Here is a 24,392-nt window from a genome sequence, read left to right as displayed (position 1 = left end):
CTGTTCTTCTTCATTGGTTGTTCCTTGGCAAGGATTTACTGAATGGGCTCAGAGTTTTGGTAGATGACAAGACTTTTTTGGACATGTCTGAATGTGTTACTGTTGGAGGGGTTGCAGATGTATTTGTTGAGCTTATTGAAGTGAAAGCTGATGGTATGGAGGCTGAGGAGGAAGAGGGATGGGGAGGACCAGTGTAGTGACTGGGAGGAAGATGCTCAAATGGAGAGTGAAAGAGCAGACAGTGAAAGCACTGGATGGAAAACACCTCATGAAGACAATGTGGTGATTGAGGATTTGGCTATAATGAACATGTCATCACCAGAACAACTGAAGAAGGACTTAGTAGGTGCTACTAAGTATTTGCATTGGTTAGAGAGAAAGAGGCTTCTGTATAGAAGTGTAATGCCAAGAGAAGTGTCGTTCATGGAGAGGCCCTATACAGAAGGAATACAATTCAGATATGGATGATTCTAGTGACTAGGATTACTTTGCCTGGTGATGATGAGAGCAGTGGAGAGGATGAGGAGGTAATCTAGATTAGCGCTGAGCTAAAGGAGTTAAGAAGAAATTAAGCTGGAGGCAATGTTGGTGGTTGATGAGGAAAAGGCAATGAAGTCAATGTGGAATGTGGCTAATGAAGAGGATGGCTGTGATTCCCATGCTATCGGATACTGATGAAGAGGATGATTCATATGATGAAACATCTGATGGAGAGTTGGTTAGGAAAGGAGAAGAAATTCCCCAAGTTTGATGCCATGCTTAGTGCCAGTATTCACTGTTGGGATGGCTTTTAGTGACAAGTCAACATTCAGGGAGGCTGTCATCAAGTATGGGCTTGTAGAAAGGAAGGTGATTAAGTTTGTGAAGAATGAGAGCACAAGGTGTAGAGCAGTTTGTTCATGGCCAAAGTGCCCTTAGGTTTTGCATCTGTCAAAGACATCAAGGGCAAGTAGTTGGCTTATTAGCCACATGTAAAGATGTGCACACATGCCCCCAAGGAGAGACAACTCTTTGGTGACATCAAGGAGAGTAGCAGATAAATATGAGAACTGATATTGGCTAACCCACAGTGGTCAATTGAGAGTATGAGAGAGAAACAATTCAGGAGGAAATGTTTGCAGATGTCAGTATTTCAAAGATTAAGAGAGCCAAATCAATTGTGATGCAAAGGATGTATGATGCAACCAAGGGGGAGTATGCTCTGGTGTTTGACTACCAGCTTGAACTGCTGAGAAGCAATCCTAGGAGTACAATAGTAGTGAAGCTTGACACTGAAGAACTTGAACCCATGTTATGAGGTTTATGTCTGGCTTTGATGCATGCAAGAAGGGGTTCCTTGCTGGTTGTAGGAAGGTTATTTTTAAGGATTAACCAATGAAGAACTGCTTTGTGCACTAGGTAGAGATGCCAACAATCAAATGTACCCAATAGCTTGGACAGTTGTAGAGAGGGAGGACCAAGGAGCCCTGGCCTTTTTCTTATCTTTGCTGAGCACTGACCTATAGTTGGTGATGGTGATGGCTGGGTATTTATTTCTAACCAACAGAAGGGGCTCATCAATGCTATAAACAAGTGGGCACCTAAGGTGGAGCATAGGATGTGTGCTAGGCATATCTATGCTAACTAGAGGAGAAGTTCACTAACAAGAAGTATCATAAGCTTTTTTGGAGATGTGCAAAGTCTTCATCAATGAATCTATTCAACTACAACATGAACAAGCTAAGGGCAGAGACAACACAGGGGGCTGATGCTATTTTGAGAACTGATCCTGAGCATTGGAGTAGGAGCATGGTTCAAAAATTGGGTCATTCTGTGATTCTATGGACAATAACATGTGTGAGTGCTTCAACCACTAGATTCTGAAAGCAAGGTTCCTTCCAATCATAAGTATGCTCTGAAGGTATAAGACGACAAGTTATGGTAAGAACCATGAGAACAGGAACAAGGCAGCAAGGTGGACACGTCTCATCTGTCCAAACACCTACAAGAAGCTGATGACATATGTCAACAGCTAGTGGCTTCTGCCATGCTATCAGCAATGTCAACAATTGCTATGAAGTAACCTACTGGGATCACAGATTCACTATGACTTTGGATGAGAGAACTTGCTCCTGTAGGTTCTAGCAGTTGTCAGGTTGCCCTGCCCCTCATGCTATTTCCCTGCATCTACTATGCATCTAGGCCTTTAGAAGAATTCATAGCCAAGTGTTATTCCGTTGAGGAGTACAACAAGGACATATGCACACTGGCCTGCAACTAGTGGAAGGCAAGGCCTTCTGGCTAGTATTCAAATAGAGAAAAGCCATTTCCCTCCAAGTATGTAAGGATGCCTGGAAGACCAAAGAAGGAGAGGAAAAGGCAAGATGGGGAGAAGAAGAAGCCACCTCAGGGTAAGTTATCCAAGAAAGGAACAACTATAAGGTGCAGAGTATGTAAAGGGATTGGACACAATAGGACAACTTGTAGCAGGAGGATAGGTTCTGGTAATGCAAGTGGTGGTGCTTCACAGTTTGGTAGAGGAGGCTCATCAAAAAGAAAGTCATGCCCTTCATCTACTGCTGCTAGTAGCAAAGACACTGCAATGTAAGTTAACTGCTTATTCCATGTGGTTATCCTTATTAGTAATATACTTTCTTTGTCTTAGTTATATACTTCCTTTGTCTTGCAGGATGGGCAAAAAACTATGAAGTCATCAGCAAGAGTGAAGACAATGCTGAAGGAAGGGGCTCGGGCTAAGGTCAACCTAGAGGCCACTATACTAGGGATGTCTAGAAATCATAGTAAAGCAAGCCTCTAAGTTTCAGGTGCTTCTACCTCCAAGGTTGCTGTGTCAGCCACAGGACCATCCAAGCAGATTTATCCAAGTGCAGCTAATCACAAGGGAGCCACTCCTTCTACCTTACTGCTGACAGGCCCAAATCCTTGAGCTCATGTCTGTGTCTGTGTCTTATCTATGCTATCTAGAACTATTGTAATGAACTACTGTAATGAACTTGGATCTATCCTTCTACCTGACTTCATGTATGTGTCAAATTTCATGAGTCTGTGTGTGCAACCTGAACTATTGTAATAAACTTGGATCTGTGACTAAGGTACTAAGGTACTAAAGAAATCTTTGGATGTTGTCTTGAGTCCAATATGTCTCTTTCCAAAGTATTTTTTGACAAGTGTTTGTTGGTGTCTTCTTGTCTCTGTCATCTACTGCAGTGGTAAGTATATTGTTCAATGAGTTAAAGATTGGGCATTTCAGCTGAAGAATGGAGTAGGTGGAATATTTTTGGGCATGTTCCAATTATATGAATAGTCTAGCAAATTGTTTTTAGACATTAGTTAAGAATTTTGAGGATCTCCAATTATATGAATAGTCTGGCAAAAGGTTTATCATCCAATTCTTTCATATATTTTCTCATCTATTGTATGATCTAGGAAAAATATTGGTTTTGTTTTGAAAACTGATATTGGAATCTTAACTCATGTAGTAGGGTAAACTCTCTCTTATTTGGATATTAGATTATTCTGTAGAGCTTTAAGAAAATACATGGAGGGTGTGAACTTAACATTTAGTACATGGCCAAGTTAAACATATAAAGGATGGATTCATGCAACCCACATTTCACTAAACATTAGGACATGAGAATTAACCTAATACTCATACATGTCCTGAGCATTATGCTCATGCATTAAGCTGATACACAACCCATAATAGAACCTGAGCAGGTTTTCAATACAACATGGGTTCTACTAACTACAAACTACAAACTACTCCAAGGCTAACACCACATTGACTTACATGATCCAAGGCATCCAGGAAGCAGCCACTAATCCTACACAAACAAATAGAGCACCAAACAAGAACATCCTCTCCTTCTCTAATGTCCCTATCCTCACCTCTAACTCAACTCTAGATTTAGCTCCCAACTGCAATTCGGCTTGCATAATGGCCACATCTGTCCTGGCTGCAACAAACATGGCACCTCTGGCTTCATTGTACCTAACAGCGCCTTCCAGCTCAAGCTTCAGTCTTTGATTCTCCCTTGTTGTGCCTTCCAACTGAAGCTGTAGTCTTTGATTCTCCCTTATTGCACCTTCCAAGAGTCTTGCAGTCTCCATTCTTGCATCTTCCAAACTCTGTTCAGCTACTCCAGTTGCACGCTTCTAGTACTTCACTGCATCTCGCAAATCAAGCAGAAGTTGCATCTTGAAGCTACTGTTTGGTGGATCCACCCAATTATAAAAGTCGCAACCACCATCCTATGAAACAAACCAATAACCAACAAATCAGAGACACACTCAATCACTGATGCATCTACAAACTATGAATCACGAAGAGAACAAATTACACGAGCCCGTGCACACTTCAGATACCGCAATCCTGGGTACAAATCACTCCAAGATATGAACCTAGCAGGTTTTGCACCGCATTTGCATAGCACAACTAGGGTATACTCCAGTGGTCCTTCACGATAGGGGATGGGTGAGGACGAATCGCCATGGGAATCGCCATGATGACGCCATCACGACTCTTGGGTCCCCAAACTTTGGCTGGATCTGCTTGAGGTCGCCATAGACGACTGCGAAGACGGCGACGGAGGACTCCCAGGTGGAGGGAAGACTGCGGATGCGGAGGCACCGGAGGAGAGGATGTGGTAGTGGCTATGGCGATGGAGGCGGCGGCAGCGTCTAGGGTTCGTGGGAGAGGAACTGAGAGGGAGAGAGAGAGCTGACCGGGGCGGCTCGTGTTTTTGAGCCACACGGTGATCCAGCGTGTCCGTCAACGCCAGCGTGGCCACTCAAAACCGGGAACACGTCACCGCAAACCACCTCAAACGCGCCGAGGGGCTTAAATTAAACGGGTTTGAAAGTTCCGGTGCCCAGATCAGACGGTTTTGTACTTGGGGGTAAAAATTAGATCGATATGAGAGTTGAGGGACCAAAATTGGACTTAATCCTATATATAACTAATATGTTTGATTACACAATATCAATGCATGCTTGGTTGTCGGTGTTGTCCTACAAAATGCTTGCATTTTCATGTACGTACGGACAAGTATATGTATGGGTCCACTATAATTCATAGTTTTTTACTCATTTCATACCTAAATCGATGATGAACAAGTGTGATTTCTCTTTTTAATCTGTGGCTGAAACTTATAACTAATTTTCTCCCTCATACTAACTCCAAATGTGATGGTTTTTTTCTAAAATTTTCTAAAATCATGCTCTATCATTTTAGTCTGGTCATCTATATTTATCACTAATTTTGGACAATTCAAATTTGAATTTGAATTTCAGAAAATGACAACTTCAAATCTTATTTTCAATCACTAAATGATTTCAGCTGTAAAGGTGATAAATATAAAAGTTGTTGAACACATCAGTATCTACAACTTTTATTTTGGTCATCTTTTCATTTGATAAAATTTGAACAGTTCAAATTTTGAATTTCAATAACTGACAACTTCAAACAAGATTTTGAAACCTTAACTGATTTCAACTACAAAAGTCGTGAACATAAAAGTTATTCAACTCATCACTATCTACAACTTTTATTTTGGTCACTTCTTCATTTGACAAAGTGTTAGTAAACATTATTCACAAATTCACATATCACTCATAGTTTCATGAACTATATGAGAGACATTGATTTGTGAACAATATTTACTATCACTTTGTCAGATGAAGAAATAACAAAAACAAAAATTATAGATCTTGATGAGTTATACATCTTTGGTATTCATCACTTTTTCAGCTGAAATCATTTGGTGTTTCAAAATCTTGTTAGAACTTATTATTTTTTTAAATTTGAAATTTTGAATTGCTCAAACTTTGTCAAACGAAAAGAATGACCAAATCAACATAGTAACTTGATGTCACACCCAATTTTAAGGATAAAATGGGGTGCATAACCTTATATGTGCCCAGAGATCAGTCACACACATAAGCCGACAAATTATGAATAGTATCATCTCCAATGTTTATTACATCACAAATAGGACAGAGTTATTACATAAGTATAGCTCAAATAATATAAAGATCTATCGTGGAAGCTCCAATTCACAGGGACGTCGACTGGTTGACCACAAGTCTAGTAGTCCTCAGGGAAATCATCATTCTCAGGGTCATCTGTTACCCATCCGGGATTTTTATCCAAATAGTAAAAATAAACAAGCGTAAGTACATGTCGTACTCAACAAGTGTAACACGGGGTTCATGAGGCTCAAAAGGCTAGACACAGGCTTATCAGCGGTCAGCTTTTAGTTGTCACAATTTTAGCTTATGAGTAGCATCAAAGAGTTTCAGTCCCCAAAGTAGAACACATGATCAAATGTAAACATGAGTAATGAATAGCATAAACAGATATTACTTAGTGATCTTCTATTCCATAAATGTTCCAAGGCCGCTCGTGACCGTGAGCACGGCTGATATACCAGTTTTACACTCTGTAGAGGTTGTACACTTTCACTGTGAGTCATGATTCCCATATGCCCGGGTTTATAACTCCCAAAACACTCCCAAGGTGAGCAGGCAGGGATCACTATGAAACCTTTCAAAGGTTCGTCTAATAAGTTAGGGCCATTAGATTCACTCGGCAAACAGTTATAGGAACCCCCCTGTCAAATGGCACAATTCCTTCACGGCTATACACATAAGAGTAGAGGTTGTCCTATACCCGATTCGTCAAGCCATTCTTACGCCAATAAAGGTAACCACTAACAAGCTAGAAAAGGTCCTCATACTGAACTAAAGCCAGAGCCATGTAGCTCTCACAGCTGTACTGTAAGTCCCAGATGATCACTTACAGATAAGTCCTTAGGGAGAGGAATCTGAAGCATTTAGAAAGTAGCTAGACACTCCAGCCCCCTGTTTCCATGTTGCTAAAAAGTCATATTTTATGTTTATTGCATATACCATTAGTCAAGTTACAAGATCATGGTTTGACTGAGCTCTAGCAAAGCTACCCATATGCATAACCCATAGGTGACAAGGCAATAGTCCAATTCTAGGAAATTCCTAACAAGAAGACATATGCAATATGAATTTAATGATTTAAAGTGAATAGGAAATAAGGATGATCCCATGCTATACTTGCCTTGAGCAATGTACACCTGTTGGTCCTGCTCGTCAAAGTCGTACCCTTGATCCTCCGAGATGGCACAGTACGCCGGCGGCTTGACCACGACAGCGCCATGCCGGCATGCTGGAGCTCGCGGTACACGGCTCGCAGCACACTCCACGTCGAAAGAAAAAGACGGAGGGAGAGGAAGGAACGGTGGAGGATGATGAGGACATGACACCCATGCTTACGACCATGTTTGGTGCATGGTTAGGAGGGGTAGGAGGCCAGCAAGGGTGTCCAAGTCAAGAAGGAGGCCCAACGCTAATTCGGTTCGAGTCCCCGAGTGGAGGCCCAAACCAACTCAAGTTCGAGTCTGTCTTGGCCTCCAGGACCAGTCTACCTTAAACTGGTCACCCAGGATGCATCCGGACTCCGTTTTCAACGATCCATATATGGTTGAAAAGCTATTTTGATAAGGAAGCTCATCCAAGTGGTCTCACGTCAAAAGACCTTCGGAATCAATGGGAATTGTCGAAACAAGTCAGCGTCCAGAATCTGCTAGGGTGCTGCGACACCGTCTTTTGGTCCGTTGGACCGTGTATCGTGTTTGGGCCCATTAGGGGGATGCATCCAGGGACGGTGATGCCCAAGACTCTATAAATAGCAGCCGTCGCTCTCTTTAGGGTTTGGGTTTTGTTTCGTTCTTGATTTCCTTGTGAAACAAACATCGTTTGCTGCAACTGTGCTGCCAAGGCTGCTTGCTGTGAACCAGGGCCCCAGTTCTTGATCTTGTTCGCCTGTGGCGATTAGTCCTTTCGAATAAAGACTTGAACTCCTTCTTATTATCATAAGCCTCATATTTATTTACAATTTCAGATTGCGTTCATCCCGTTCTTGCTTGTGTTCTCGATTCGCTTGTAGGAAAGCCTTCTCGGCGAGGTCAATCGCGTTCGCGTGGTTGATAACCAACGGAGCAGTGGTGTAATGGTTGTGGAGGTCTAAATCAGTCTTGGTTTGAAGCCTAGATCATGAGCGTAAAGTCTCCACCAATCGACGCTATCATACCTTTTGGAAGATCAGACCTAGTCTACATCATTTCCTCTGCTGACACCAAAAACACACTTTTCTAGGTTTAGCTTAGGCCTGCTTCCCTAAGGTTGGCGAAGGTTTCATTTAGATCTGCTATATGACCTTCTTTATTCTTGCTTATTACCACAATGTCATCAACATAAGCTATGATATTTTTCTACAGTTGTGGACCAAGAACTGCCTTCATCATTCTTATGAAGGTCGAGCCTACATTCTTTAGTCCCTTAGGCATTAACAATAGGTTCCAAAGGGAGTAGTGAAACTTGTCTTCTCCTCATCTTCTTTGTTAAGCCAGATCTGGTGAAATCCTGAAAAACAGTCCACGGGGGAAAAGCGATTGCATCCAACCGCCTTATCGACGGAGGTATCTATCCTTGGAAGCGGGAACGGGTTCTTTTAGCATGCTTTGTTTAGATCTGTGAAATATGTGCACATCCTCATCTTTCCATTTTTTTTGGTACCAATACTACGTTTGCTAGCCATTCTGAGTACTTGACTTCTCTGATGACGTTTGCGTCTAACAGTCTCTGTACTTTGGCCTTCATCGCTAAGATTCTATCATACGACATTTTCCTTTGTCGCTACTTTCTTGGCTTCATTCTAGGGTTGATGTCAAGATAGTGTTGGATTATATTTGTGCTGACTCCCTTTAGGTCGGAGGCTGACCAGGCGAAGATGTCTTTATTTTTGGTTAAAGTTTCTATGAGTTCTGCTTCTTCTTCTCTAAACGGGTTGCCTCCAATGGTGACTTTCATGTCTAGGACTGCATTCTCTAGCGGGACTGATTTTGTTTCTTCTTGATCTTTGAGATCCATTTTACCCTTTGGCATGTTCGGAGGCTCTAGTGAGTTACTTCTGGCCGCATCGATAGAATTGATGTTTCGCTGTTACTTGTAGATGGTTCTTTCTATGTTTCTTGCCTCCTTTTGACTACCATGCACTGTGATGGTGCCGTGCAAAGCTAGTATTTTTATACACAAGTAGCTCATATGGAAGGCCACATTTAATTTATTTCCAAACCCTCTATAGAAGACAGCATTGTAAGGGTAGTAGAGGTCTACTACGTCGAAGGTCATGTATTCTGTCCTGGTGTTTTCCTGGCCTCCGAAAGAAACTAGCAAAAATATTTTACCCAATGCATTGATTCTCTTTCCTTCAAAACCTATTAGTGGTGAATCCGAAGGTTGTAGATAACTTCTGTTTAATTTCATCTGGTCAAAGGCATTAACAAAGATGATGTATGTGGAGCTTCTAGAGTCTATGAGAACCCTGTTGATTTCCTAGCCTGCAATATTGGCTCTGATCACGATAGCATCAGTATGGGGGTAACTCTGCAGCTGGAGGTCTTGTTCTGAGAATGTGATGGGTATCTTCGACCAATCTGTGCAGCGTACCAGACCTTGCACTACTATGTTGTTAACAAACCTAAGATGGTCTTTCTTCTACTTCTTTGTCTGGAATTCCATTGAAGAGCCTCCAGCTATTGGCAATATCATTCCAATGGTGGGTAATGGTGTATGTGGATTGAGCTGGTTTTCTAGGTTGGGCTTGTTTTTGGGGATGGCTAGTAGTGGTGTAGGTGGTGGCGGACGCAGTGCTTTGAGTTGCCTATTGTGTACTTGAGCTATGTTTATACCAAAATTTGGGAAGAAGAACGTGGAAACTCGAAGCTTTCAGGATTGTGTCATCAAGGAATCGATTAGATGTGAATCGATATCAGCTAATTTAGATGTGATGTCAGAATCAGCTATTTTATAGATGACGTCAGCAGACGGTGTCAATGGGCTATGCTTGAATGACGCCAGGAAGATGTGTCGGACTCTACAAATAAGAAAAATTAGGGCCCAAGTTATTATTAAGTTAGGAAGTTTTCTTTTATTCCAAGAATTGTAATGAGCCGTATTTGAGTAGGATTCATATTTAGGTTCCGAGTATAAATATTGGACCCTGGTTATTGTATAAGAGGATGAACACTCAATCAATACAATCTTTTCGCCTTTCGCCATCGCATTAGGAGTAGGAGTAATGTAGATCTCGACGAGTTCTTCAGCAAGTAGGGCTACATCGACTGATCGACCTCCAGCTTGCTTATGAGTATTGTCATAACATGTATTGTGTTTATAAAACTACATCAGCTGATTGATCTTTTATGAGCTATAATATAAGTTAGTTATCGATCCATATCATTGTTTGTAAGGCTGCATCAGCTGATTGATCTATTACAAATCATAATATAGATCAATGTTATTGATCTTGTGTTAAATAACTTGTTGTTTAATACAATATCACCAGTTATCGAATCTGCTAAGATTAGTAAGATTTTCCTTGTTGTTTTCTTAGTTGATTCATCAGTTATCGATCTTGTTATAATTAATGTTTTATTAATTATAACAAAATCACCCGATTGAGGTAGAGATAGATTGACATCATATCATCTTAATTGGTCATCCTTTGTTCTGGTCACGCTTTAAATCTTATAACTGATGGCTTAATTTTGCTAGATCGGATATTTTATCTCTATTCGAATCAAACATAGTATGCATCCAAAGACATATTTCAATCTTGAATAAACTCACTAGTTAATGAGATCTAATCTAATGGCACTGCCTGTCACACCTAATTTTAAGGATAAAATTGAATGCATAAAGCTCATGTGTGCCTAGGGATCAGTCACACACATAAGTCGACAAATTACATAAAGTATCATCACGGTGTTTCTTACATTCACGATTAATAACATCACATAGTCTTACACAACACAGCGGAAGATAAAAAGACAACTCTCTCATGGAACTCCATCACAGGGAAGGTCAACTGGTTGACCACAAGCCTAATAATCCTCAGGAAACTCCTCATACTCGTTGTCATCTGTTACCCATCTGGGATTTTTATCCAAATATAGAAAGTAAACAAGTGTAAGTACTTCCTGTACTTAACAAGATAACATAGGGTTATGTAGCTCAAAAAGGATGACACAGGTTTACTGCAGTTAGCACTTTTAGTAAGTCAAGATTTTATTATCAAGTATTATCAAGTTATGCTTAAGCTCCCATTTATACCCACATAATCAGATATCAGAATCATTTGCATCATATTATCATCGTATACCATCATAAAAGAACAACAATGAGTAACCAATTATTCTGTGAGTTTTCCGGGCCGCTTGTGATCGTGAGCATGGCTGTTATAACAGTTTGTAACCCTCTGCAGAGGTGGTGCACATTCACCGCGAGTCATGATTCCCATATGCCCGGGTTAATTACTCCCATGTCATTGCCAAGATGAGCGGGCAGGGTACACTATGAAGCTATTTCATAGGTTTCTCTAACAAGTTAGGGCCGCTAGGTTTCCTCGGCAGGCAAATGTAGGAACCCCCCCTTTCCTATGGCACATATCCATCATGGCTATACACATAGGAACAGAGGCAGCCCTATACCCAACGTGGCTAGCCCCTTTTGCGCCATAAAGGTAACCTCTAACAAGCTAGAAAAGGTCCTATTACTAAGCTAAAGTCAGAGCCATATGACCCTCATGGTTGCACTGTCAGTCCCAGCTTTTGCCGACAGATAAGTCCTTATGGAGGGCCGAGAGCAACATGATCGAAAGTCATTTGCCCCTTCGCCCTAAGGATCAGTTGCTATAAAAGCATGTTTTACCTTTAGTTCCATAGAACCATTAACCATTGTATAGACCATGTTCAGTTAGAGCGCTAGCAATCTACCCATATGCAATTAACCCATAGGAGTCAAGGAAACATGTCATCAAATGACTAGGATGTCCTTATGGTTATCAAAGTTAGACACAAGCACATGACTGAATGATTAAAGTGAATAGGACATCAAGGTAGGCCCATGCTATACTTGCCTTGGTTAGCAAACTCCTGCTGATCCTACTAGTCATCAAAGTACTCCTGGTGACCAACGTTCTCCTCACCGTCTGAACACGACCAATACAGCAACATACAACATTCTAGGAACATTCATGCAAAGCAAACAATACTATAGTTAGAACGGTACACCAATAGTTTAGAAAACAAATTAAAATGTTTATGAAAAGAATCTATGTCTCCCTACGATCGCGGCAACGCGAAGTTCATGAAAAATGGAGCTAAAATGCAAAAGTTATGATTTAAACGGGATTTCCTATAGCAATTTATTTAACTAAATCTAATCTCAAAATTTAAAAGTTGCAAACATGATTAACAGTGGTATTAACAAGTAGAGACCTTAATTGCGAACCTAACGTGATTTGAACGGGTCCAATCGAAGCTATAACAACGATTTTATAAGCAACACAGTGCAATGGCATTTATGTAAATAGTGAAAACATATTTTGGACTAAAATAGTATACTTTACGTTTTCAAAAGGGGAAAGCATACTTAGGAAAAGTGTTATGGACGGCGGGTTCTATTTGTTCGAACTCAAGGGGCTCTTTAGCAAAATCACCCGCGAAGGGGTATCGGCCACTCAGAGCCGTTGATCAAGCAACGGAGGGCATGGATTAGAGAGGGAAAGAGAGAGAAAGGGAGGCGCCGGCCGGAACAGTGTGGCCACAGCGATGCAGCCATTGCCGGTAGCGAGGAGGTCACCGGCTGAAAGCTCTAGTTTGGTTTTGGTGAATTGATGAAACCCTAAGTGCTAACCTAGTTTATCAAGTGATCATGAGATAGGTAGCACACTACAAGTGGAGAAGCCAATGAAGATCATAGCATGATGATGATGATGGCATGTTGATGATCAAGTGCTTCGACTTGGAAAGAAGAAAGAGAAAAACAAAAAGCTCAAGGCAAAGGTATATTTTGTAGGAGCTATTTTGTTTTGGTGATCAAGACACTTAGAGAGTGTGATCACATTTAGGTTTGATAGCTGTACTATTAAGAGGGTGAAACTCGTATCGGAATGCGATTATCAAAGTGCCACTAGATGCTCTAACTCATTGCATATGCATTTAGGATCTAGTGGAGTGCTAACACCCTTGAAAATGTTTGTGAAAATATGCTAACACTTGTGCACAAGGTGATACACTTGGTGGTGTTGGCACATCTACAAAGGAGGTGGTGTTTGCAGGGTTGAGATGGGTTTGGAAAAATGGAATGCCTATTTTCTATTGTGCCGGATGCAAATTCTTGTGGTTGGTACATTGGAGCAAGGGTGAAGAAGTTAGAAGTGAAAACAAGTTGATCGCGAAGACGCTGGCATCGGTCAACTGACCGGACGCTGGGTCTGAAAGCATCGGACCCTAGCAGCGTGTGTCCGGTCAAACTGACGAGTCTGCACAGTACCGAGGGTATTACATCGGACGCTGGTCTATGTCCGGTCAAGGTGGACCAGACGTGTCCGGTCGAAGGAATACGCCTTGGGGAGCTTACTGGAAACAACCGGACGCTGAGGCTTCTGCGTCCGGTCAGTTTTACCGAAGCGTCCGATCAGCTTCATAGCCATTGAAATCTGACGAACAGCGTTTGAAGCTGATGACACGTGGCGCACATCGCATGACCGGACGCTGAGGTCCAGCGTTCGGTCAATATGACCGGAGCATCCGGTTGGCCCGTGTTTAGTGTAGTGAAGGGGTACAATGGCTCTATTTCGTGGGGGCTTCTATTTAAGCCCCATGGCCGGCTCAAGCTCACTCTCTTGCACATTTTCATTGACATAGCAACCTTGTGAGCTTAGCAAAAGCCCTCCCACTCATTTCCATCATTGATTCATCATCTTAGTGAGATTGGGAGTGATCCAAGTGCATTGCTTGAGTGATTGCATCTAGAGGCACTTGGTGTTCGTGTTTCACTGTGGATTTCGCTTGTTACTCTTGGTGGTTGCCGCCACCTAGACGGCTTAGAGCAGCGAGGATCGTTGAGCGGAGGGTGGTGATTGTCTCCGGCTCTGATCGTGGTGATTGTGAAGGGTTCTTGACCTTTCCCCGACGGAGCACCAAAAGGTACTCTAGTGGATTGCTCGTGGCTTGTGTGATCCTCATCTTGTGTTGGTTGTGCAGCACCCTGTTGAGGGTTTGGCGTGTGAAGCCAATTAGCACGTGAACCTCTAAGTGAGTGAATCGCCACAACGAGGACTAGCTTGCCGGCAAGCAAGTGAACCTCGGTAAAAATTATTGTGTTCATCATTGATTCCGAGGTGATTGGTCATCATTGTTATTCATCTTTGTGATTGATTGGTTCATTTATCTACATGGCGGTCTAACCCTCTTGATCACTCTCTTTACTTTACCGCAAACTAGTTGACAAGCTCTTTAGTGTAGCTAGTTGTGAGAGCTTGCATGCTTGGTTGGTGTGGCTCTTTAGTTAACCTTTGAGAGCACACTAACATAGGGTAGTGTCATTGCTCTTGTGTGAATTGACACTATCTAAACTAGAATTGCGGTAGGTGGCTTGCATTTTGAGTAGGCTAGTGCAACACTTGCTTCGCCTCATAATTGTCTAACCATTTGGTTAAGTGTTGTTGTAGAAATTTTTATTAGGCTATTCACCCCCCCTCTAGCCATTAGGACCTTTCACCGGTGCACGCGGAACTTGGCCTACGGGCCACGGTTCGAAGAACCGAGGGCACCGAGAGATGGCGGGGGTGAAGGGGACCTCGGCTAGGCCAATACGGTGGCCGGAGGATGCAGCCGAGGCGGCGGTCGCCATGGCCGGCGGCATGGAGCTCATGGGCGCATGCAAAACGGGATCCATAGCTCACAGCGGGGAAAATCAATGTCGACGGCGGCTCAGAGACGGCGGACCACGCGGAGGGCGGACGACGGATCACGGCGCTCCTCTGTGCGGCGGTTTTTGGCTCCCGTGCGCTTGGCAAATGCAAAAATGAGACGGGGAGGCAGCAGGGAGGAGCGACGACGGGCCATGGCTCCGTTTTAAAGAGGTTGGGCGCGGGGAGACGCTCCCACAATGCGAACGTGGGCGTGGAGCGGCGACGGTTGCGCCAGGACCGGGCGCTGCGGTTGCGGGAGGAGGGGGATGGAGCTGATGCGTGGGCCTGGGCGGTCAGCGGCTAAAGGAGGGGTGAAGGCGCGGTAACGGCCACCTAGCCAAGCTGGGCTGGCCTAGGAAGGAAGCAGGGGAGGGGAAAAGAGAAGGCGCGCGGGCCGGCGGGAGAAAAGGGCCTGCGGGCCGAAATGAGGAAGGGAGGGAGAAAAGAAGGAAGTTCTTTTTCTTTTTCCAAATAAATTTTCCAAACTCATTTTCAAGTTGAATTTGAATTCAATTCAAATTTTAGTCAAAGCTAGTCATTACAAAAACAAATGTGCAGCAGCATGAATGCATCAACATATTTCTATCTTTATATTTACTTTTAATTTCATAAAAATATTATTTCCTAAATTTGAAATGCACATATAATTGCCTAATTAAATCAAATTTTACTTATTTTAAAAGAATAAAAATTTTTGGGTGTTATAATTCTATCCCCTTAAGGTGAATCTCGTCCTTGAGATTCGGGTGATTGCTTACTCAAACAGTTGGGGATAAGACTTTCGCAACTCCTCTTCTCTTTCCCAAGTAGCCTCATCCTCGGTATACCGATTCCACTATACCTTGCACATTTTATCACTCGGCTCCTTGTAACTCTTTCTGCCATCTGTAAGGTCTTTATCGGATACTCTTCATATGTGAGATCTCCCTTAACAGCAAGTTCTTCTAAAGGAATTTGCTCTTCTGGTACTCGCAAACACTTCTTTAACTGAGAAACATGAAACACATCGTGTACACCTGACAAACTCTCAGGCAGTTCCAACTGATAGGCTACTTCTCCACGTCTCTCTAGGATCTTAAAAGGTCCAATATACCTCGGTGCCAACTTTTCTTTCATATTGAATCTTTTCACACTTCTCATTGGTGACACCTTCAAGTACACATAATCACCAACTTTGAAAGCCAGCTCTCTTCTGCAAGTATCAGCGTAACTCTTCTGTCGGGACTGAGCCACTCTCAAGTTGTCTCTAATCATTCTCACTTGTTATTCTACATCTCTAAGGACATCGGGTCCAAACACTTGAGTTTCACTAGTCTGATTCTAGAACAAAGGCATTCTACATTTACGCCCATACAGCGCCTCAAAAGGTGCCATCTTGAGACTCTTCTGATAACTGTTGTTGTACGAGAACTCAGCATATGGTAAACTCTTGTCCCAACTAGTGCCATACTGCAGTGCACAAGCTCTCAACATATCTTCCAAAATCTAGTTGATCCTTTCAGTCTGTCCATCAGTTTGTGGGTGGTAAGCAGAACTGAAATTCAACTTTGTCCCCCAAAGATCTATGTACTTTCTGCCAGAATTGCGATGTAAACTAAGTGCCTCTATCCGACACAATTTTCTTAGGAACACCATGTAAGCACACTATTCTATCCATGTACAACTCTGCTAGCCTTGCACTTGTATAGGTAGTCTTGACTGGTAAAAAGTGAGCAACCTTGGTGAGTCGATCCACTATTACCCATATTGAATCATAACCTCTTTGAGTGCGGGGCAAACCTACGATAAAATCCATACCAACTTCTTCCCATTTCCATTCAGGAATCTTCATTGGTTGTAACAACCCTGCAGGTCTTTGATGCTCAGCTTTCACTCTTTGACAAGTATCACACAAAGCCACATACTCTGCCACATCTCTCTTCAAACCATACCACCAATACTTCTCCTTGAGATCCAAATACATCTTATTACTTTCGGGATGTATGGAATAGGCAAATTCATGTGCCTCTTGTAGAATTGCATCACGGATAGCCTTCACTTTAGGTACACATATCCTTTTCCCGAACCAAAGAGTACCATTCTCATCCATCCTGAATCCTGGTGCCTTTCCAAGCACTACATTCTCTGCTATCTCTTTTAGTTTTTCATCCTCCAATTAACCTTTGCGTATCTCTTGCTCCAATGTAGGCTCTATCACCAATTCCATTGCATTAGTGACAAAACTCAAGTTGAGATGCTCCATTTTAGCACACAACTCTGCTGGCATCAATGTCATCCCAAGTCCATTGGCATACCTTTTCCTGCTAAGTGCATTAGCTACGACATTTGCTTTTCCTAGATGATAATGCACTTCCAAATCATAGTCTTTGATCAATTCTAACCAACAACATTGTCTCAGATTTAGATCTGATTGGGTAAAGATATACTTCAAACTCTTGTGATCTGTATAGATATCACTCTTATGCCCAATTAGATAATGTCTCCAGATTTTCAAAGCATGAACCACAGCTGCCAATTCCAAGTCATGAGTAGGGTAGTTCAACTCATGTTTCCTCAATTGCCACTACTCTTCCTTCTTGCATAAGCACACATCCAAGGCCCAAACGGGATGCATCACAATATATAGAGAAGTTCTTGCTTAAATCTGGCAAAATCAACACTGGAGCTGTAGTCAATCTTTTCTTTAGCTCATCAAAGTTTGCCTGACATTTATCAGACCATACATATTCAGCATTCTTTTCCAACAGTGCTGTCATAGGCTTAGCAAGCTTGGAAAAACCTTCAATGAACCTCCTGTAGTATCCGGCCTATCCCAAAAAACTACGGACCTCACTTACATTGGTTGGTGGTTTCCAATTCAATACATCTTGCACTTTGTCTGGATCCACTGCTATTCCACCATTGGAGACAACATGACCCAGAAAAGAGACCTCCTTCAACCAAAACTCACACTTGCTCTGCTTAGCATACAACTTATGTTCTCTAAGCTTTTGCAAGACCAACCTTATATGTTCAGCATGTTCTTCTTCGGTCTTAGAGAATATCAATATGTCATCAATGAATACCACCACAAATTTATCAAGAAACTCCATGAATACCTTATTCATCAGATACATAAAGTATGCAGGTGCATTGGTCAATCCAAAAGACATAATGGTATACTCATACAAGCCATACCGTGTAGTGAATGTTGTCTTGGGTATGTCTGAGTTTTGAATCTTAAGCTGATGGTATCCTGAGCGGAGATCAATCTTGGAGAACACATAGGCTCCTCTCAACTGATCAAATAAATCATCAATCCTAGGCAAAGGGTATTTATTCTTGATTGTAACCTCATTAAGTGAATGGTAATCCACACACATCCGTTGACTACCATCCTTCTTATCCACAAAGATCACAGGTGCCTCCCATGGGGAAGAACTGGGGCATATGAAACCTTTTTCTTGCAACTCTTTTAGTTGTTTCTTAAGCTCTTCTAATTCATTAACCCCCATTCTATATGGACGTTTAGCTATTGGTGCAGTTCCAGGTAATAATTCAATAATGAATTCAATGTCACGGTCAGGTGGCATACCTGGCAAGTCATCGGGGAAGACATCCGGGAATTCCTCCACAACACGATCTTGTTCATTGGCATCACCATCCAACTGATTCACAGTGGCTATTGGCTGAGCTTGCACTACCACTTCTACACAGATTCTATCTCCATTGGGTGATGTCACAACCACAGATCTCTCCTAACACTGAATCACTGCTCGGTGTTGTTTTATCCAATCCATTCCCAGAATAAGATCAATTCCCGCTGTTCTCAACACAATAGGTTTCACTTTGAAGTCTACCCCCCTTAAGGAAATGCTAGTTGAGGGACTCCAATAAGAAGCAGGCATACTACCTCCTGGTGAATTTACTAGTATGAGGATTTTTATGGTACATAAAGGTATGCTATGCATTCTAACAAAAGCTTGGGAAATAAAAGAATGCGAAGCACCGGAATCATAAAGTACTGTAGCAGAGATAGAGTTGACACTAAACGTACCCAACAAGACCTCGAGCATCTCCTAAGCTGCATCAGATGACACATAGTTCACCTTTGTAGTGTGAGGTGATCGGGCATTGAACTTTTGATTGCCATTCTGGTTCTGAGGGGCTTGTTGGTTCTGCTTCTTTGGACACTGATGAGCATAGTGACCTATTTCTCCACAGTGATAGCATGCATTAGGGTTATTGGGTGCACCACTCTTCACAGGAGCATTGTTGGGCATTCCCTGGAGTGTTGCCAGATTGTTGGTCTGTTGCGGGGGACGCTGATTACCATACTGTTGCTGGTACTAAGGGCGTTGCTGGAACTAGTTACGCTAAGGATACTGACCATGGTTTCCCTGGTTAGATGGTCCTTGATTCTTCTACTGAAAACCCTGCTGGGGATAGGCATGTGGGCGGGTGTTGCTTCCAGAAGCTTGCCCTTGGAGCCTCCTCTTCTTGGCTTCCATCTCTTTGTGCTTATCGTCGATCACAATAGCACGGTTCACCAAGGACTGGAAGTTAGGGTAGGTGTTGGACATCAGCTGGAGCTGTAGGCCATCATAAAGTCCCTTGAGAAAATGGTGTTGCTTCTCCTTATCCTCAGCTACATCATTTGGAGCATAGCATGATAGTTGAGCAAATTTGTCACGATACTTCGCCACAGTCATGGATCCTTGCTTAAGGGATCTGAATTCCTCTTGCTTCAATTCCACCAGTCCATCGGGGATATGATATGACTAGAAGTTGTCCTTGAATTCCTGCCAGGTGATAGCAGGAGCATTGTTTGGGCGTCCATACTGGAAAGAATCCCACCAATTCTGAGCTGCTCCCAGGAGTTGACCAGAAGCATACAACACCTTCTCAAGATCATTGCATTGTGCTATGTTAAGTTGCTTCTCCACAGCATCCAACCAATCATCTACCTCCATAGGGTCTGAGGCATGGGTGAACACCGGTGGGTGACCCTTCATAAACTCTCCATGCTTATCTCTGACCTGAACAGGCGGTGGTCCTCTTGTAGGTTCGTTATCCAAGCGCTGCATCATAGCTTGCATCAACTGCGCTTGCATTCCCATCAATTGTTCCATAGTCACTGGTGAAGGTGGTGGTGGATTTATGAGAGCATCATGTCCACGACCACGGCCTCTGCCTCTTCCTCCTCTTGCGTCCATCTGCTTTCCAACAAATACGCAAATTTTTAGAGATTTCCAATTTATATAGAGCTTATAAAGATAAGGAACAATGCTAAAAATTTTTGGACAAGATTCAAATACAGCAGTTCAGTAAATCTGTTATAACTCGATTTTCAGAGATCCAACAGAGGTGTACCAAGAACGGTTGGAAAGCCTAGGAAATCAGCTACAACTTTTATTTAGAACACTTTTATAGATTCTGACTTACACATGGTCAAAAACAGCGCTAAACCGAATCTGTTCTGGGTTTCAGTCTGTGCAGAAACCTCAACTTGTGACAGCTAGATCTCACAAACCTGAACAGCTATTGATGTGATTCTAGAAACATTTGAAAGATACAGAAGTCTAAGTATCTCCACAAAAATTTCAGAATTTTTGACAGCCCAGATTTCGAGATACAAGATAAAGAACACAGGCTGCTCCAGAAATCAGCACAGCAGAGATAAGATAAAGCAAACCCATCTACATTAAGAACATCATCTAAACTTAAGGTTCAAATCTAGGGAAGTTGTGGACATGCCCACAAACCTCTAGCAATCAAACAAACTCCAAAACATCCAAGTTCATAATTAAAAACATCTAATCATTAAAGTTCACAAGACCAAACAAGACTAGACATGACTTACGAACTAACAACGTTGTAATCTTAAACAAGGCGCCTAACACCTATGGGGCGGTGTCAATCATGGTGAATGATCGGTGCTTCTTCTTGTAGATCGGTGGCAGCCCAAGTTGAGCACGTAGTTCATCAACTTGCTTTTGGAGACGTCTCTCGGCCCTCTGCGATGCACGCAGCTCTCCCTTGACTTCTTCATCCACCACAGGGATAGCTGGGGATGGCCGTCTCCAGCACATGAGTAAGGAGGGTGTGGTAGTAGGCCGTCTCCGAGGCTGGCTTGAAGTAGTACTTGCACTTCCAGCCTATCTCCTCATCTACCACAGGGATAGTTGGGGATAGCACAGGTGTAGGTGAAGTAGCTAATGACTCCTCTGGGGTAGCTACAGTGGGATAGACAGGCGCAATAGCTGGAGTAGGAGCAGGTGCAGGTGTTGGGGTAGCCATCTCTTCATCATTGGAGATGATCACAATCTCCTTCTCCGCCTGTGGAGCACGGGGGTGAACATGGCGCGGTAGCCTACAGTGCTGAGGTGGGCGGTCTTTGGGTTACGAGACATCTATAGATTTAAAGTAAGATAGAATTAGAGTCAACAATTTTATATAATAGATTAAGGTATGAAAAACATAAATGTTTTAATAAAATAACAAGAATAAGACAGTAAGCATGAAACCAGAGGAGCAAAGATGCTAAAACGACCATTTCTAACTAGGCTTGCGTCCTACAGTCAACTTGGCTCTGATACTAATTTGTCACACCCAATTTTAAGGATAAAATTGAATGCATAAAGCTCATGTGTGCCCAGGGATTAGTCACACACATAAGTCGACAAATTACATTCATGATTAATAACATCACATAGTCTTACACAACACAGCGAAAGATAAAAAGACAACTCTCTCGTGGAACTCCATCACAGGGAAGGTCAACTAGTTGACCACAAGCCTAATAATCCTTAGGAAACTCCTCATACACATTGTCATCTATTACCCATCCAGGATTTTTATCCAAATATAGAAAGTAAACAAACGTAAGTACTTCCCGTACTTAACAAGATAACATGGGGTTATGTAGCTCAAAAAGGATGACACAGGTTTACTGCAGTTAGCACTTTTAGTAAGTCAAGATTTTATTATCAAGTATTATCAAGTTATGCTTAAGCTCCCATTTATATCCACATAATCAGATATCAGAATCATTTGCATCATATTATCATCGTATACCATCATAAAAGAACAACAATGAGTAACCAATTATTCTGTGAGTTTTCTGGGCCGCTCGTGACCCTGAGCATGGCTGTTATAACAGTTTGTAACCCTCTACAGAGGTGGTGCACATTCACCACGAGTCGTGATTCCCATATGCCTGGGTTAATTACTCACATGTCACTACCAAGGTGAGTGGGCAGGGTACACTATGAAGCTATTTCATAGGCTTCTCTAACAAGTTAGGGCCGCTAGGTTTCCTCAGCAGACAGATGTAGGAACCCCCCTTTCCTATGGCACATATCCATCGTGGCTATACACATAGGAATAGAGGCAGCCCTATACCCAACGTGGCAAGCCCCTTTTGTGCCATAAAGGTAACCTCTAACAAGCTAAAAAAAGGTCCTATTATTGAGCTAAAGTCAGAGCCATATGACCCTCACGGTTGCACTGTCAATCCCAGCTTTTGCCGACAGATAAGTCCTTATGGAGGGCCGAGAGCAACATGATCGAAAGTCATTTGCACCTTTGCCCTATGGATCAGTTGTTATAAAAGCATGTTTTACCTTTAGTTCCATAGACCCATTAACCATTGTATAGACCATGTTCAGTTAGAGCGCTAGCAATCTACCCATATGCAATTAACCCATAGGAGTCAAGGAAATATATCATCAAATGACTAGGATGTCCTTATGGTTATCAAAGTTAGACACATGCACATGAGTGAATGATTAAAGTGAATAGGACATCAAGGTAGGCCCATGCTATACTTGCCTTGGTTAGCAAACTCCTGCTGATCCTACTGGTCGTTAAAGTACTCCTGGTCACCAACGTTCTCCTCACCGTCTGAACACGACCAACACAGCAACATACAACATTCTAGGAACATTCATGCAAAGCAAACAATACTACAGTTAGAACAGTACACCAACAGTTTAGAAAACAAATTAAAATGTTTATGAAAAGAATCTACGTCTCGCTACGATCACGGCAACGCGAAGTTCACGAAAAACGGAGCTAAAACGCAAAAGTTATGATTTAAACGGGATTTCCTATAGCAATTTATTTAACTAAATCTAATCTCAAAATTTAAAAGTTGCAAGCATGATTAATAGTGGTATTAACAAGTAGAGAACTTAATTGCGAACCTAACGTGATTTGAACGGGTCAAATCGGAGCTATAACGACGATTTTATAAGCAACACAGTGCAATGGCATTTCTGTAAATAGTGAAACGTATTTTGGACTAAAACAGTATACTTTACGTTTTCAAAAGGGGAAAGCGTACTCAGGAAAAATGTTATGGACGGCGGGTTCTATTTGTCCGAAATCGAGGGGCTCTTTAACAAAATCACCCGCGAAGGGGTATCGGCCACTCAGAGTCGTTGATCAAGCAACGGACGGCACGGATTAGAGAGGGGAAGAGAGAGAAAGGGAGGCGCCGACCGGAACAATGCGGCTGTGGTGGTGCAGCCACTGCCAGCGGCGAGGAGGTCACCGGCGCACGCGGAACTCAGCCTATGGGCCACGGTTCGAAGAACCGAGGGCACCGGGAGATGGCGGGGGTGAAGGGGACCTCGGCCAGGCCGATACGGCGGCCGGAGGACATGGCCAAGGCGGCGGTCACCATGGCCGGCGGCATGGAGCTCACAGGCGCATGCGAAACGGGATCTACGGGCCACGAAACAAGCAAATAACAACACAGGGAGAAAGAGGGGAGCACGGCGAAGCTCGCAGCGGGGAAAATTGATGTCGACGGTGGCTCGGAGACGGCAAACCACGCGGAGGGCGGACATGTGGCAGAACCACCCGAAATAGCGTACTTACGAAGGCGCTCGTCTTCCATTAGACACTAAGCACCCCGAAAGTAACTACAGCGAGCGGTGTCCGTCGGGCACACCCCAAGGGAGAACCCGAAAGATCCACATTTTCCCCAAGGATCCAATAATGAAAACGAGTTACAACACAAGTCTATCTCATACATTAGAGTTTCTTAAAAAGTACATTATTACAATACCAAATACAGAGTGCGAAATGATAAACAGCGGAATATTAAAAGATAACATCTAGCGATAAGATAACGAGGATTCCGTCTGAGCCCACCAGATGGATCCTCCACACAAGGAACTCCTCAAGCGTCACCTGCAACATGGGTAAATAAACCCTGAGTACACAATGTACTCGCAAGACTTATCCGATAGTGGGAATACTTTCCCGACTCCAAGGAATATGCTAGGCTTTATGGTTTGCTGGTTCTTTTTTAGCAAAAAGCAATACTAATAGTGAGTCCTTATTGATACATTATTATCATCAGCCGTATTAAGTTTTCATCTAGTCAATCTATATAAGCCTGTTCTACTTTCAAGCAAGAGTTGAGCAATCAGTTCCATTTCTTCTCCTTTCAACTTTCAGTTCTTACTACGGTGCTAAACCGCAGACAAGCCGTACCGGATAACCCGGTGATTCACGAATCAATGTGCCCAGCTGGGTGCCCCGAAGACAC

General features: G+C 42.8%; 1 pseudogene; it reads right to left on the bottom strand.

Moving 5' to 3' along the window:
• Nucleotides 1–3,642: 3,642 nt before the first annotated feature.
• Nucleotides 3,643–4,565, bottom strand: LOC136548022 (uncharacterized; annotated as a pseudogene).
• Nucleotides 4,566–24,392: the final 19,827 nt, after the last annotated feature.

The sequence above is a fragment of the Miscanthus floridulus genome, chromosome 4 (assembly GCF_019320115.1).
Source record: "Miscanthus floridulus cultivar M001 chromosome 4, ASM1932011v1, whole genome shotgun sequence".
Taxonomy (NCBI): Eukaryota; Viridiplantae; Streptophyta; class Magnoliopsida; order Poales; family Poaceae; genus Miscanthus; species Miscanthus floridulus.
This window is presented reverse-complemented; position numbering and strand designations above follow the sequence as displayed.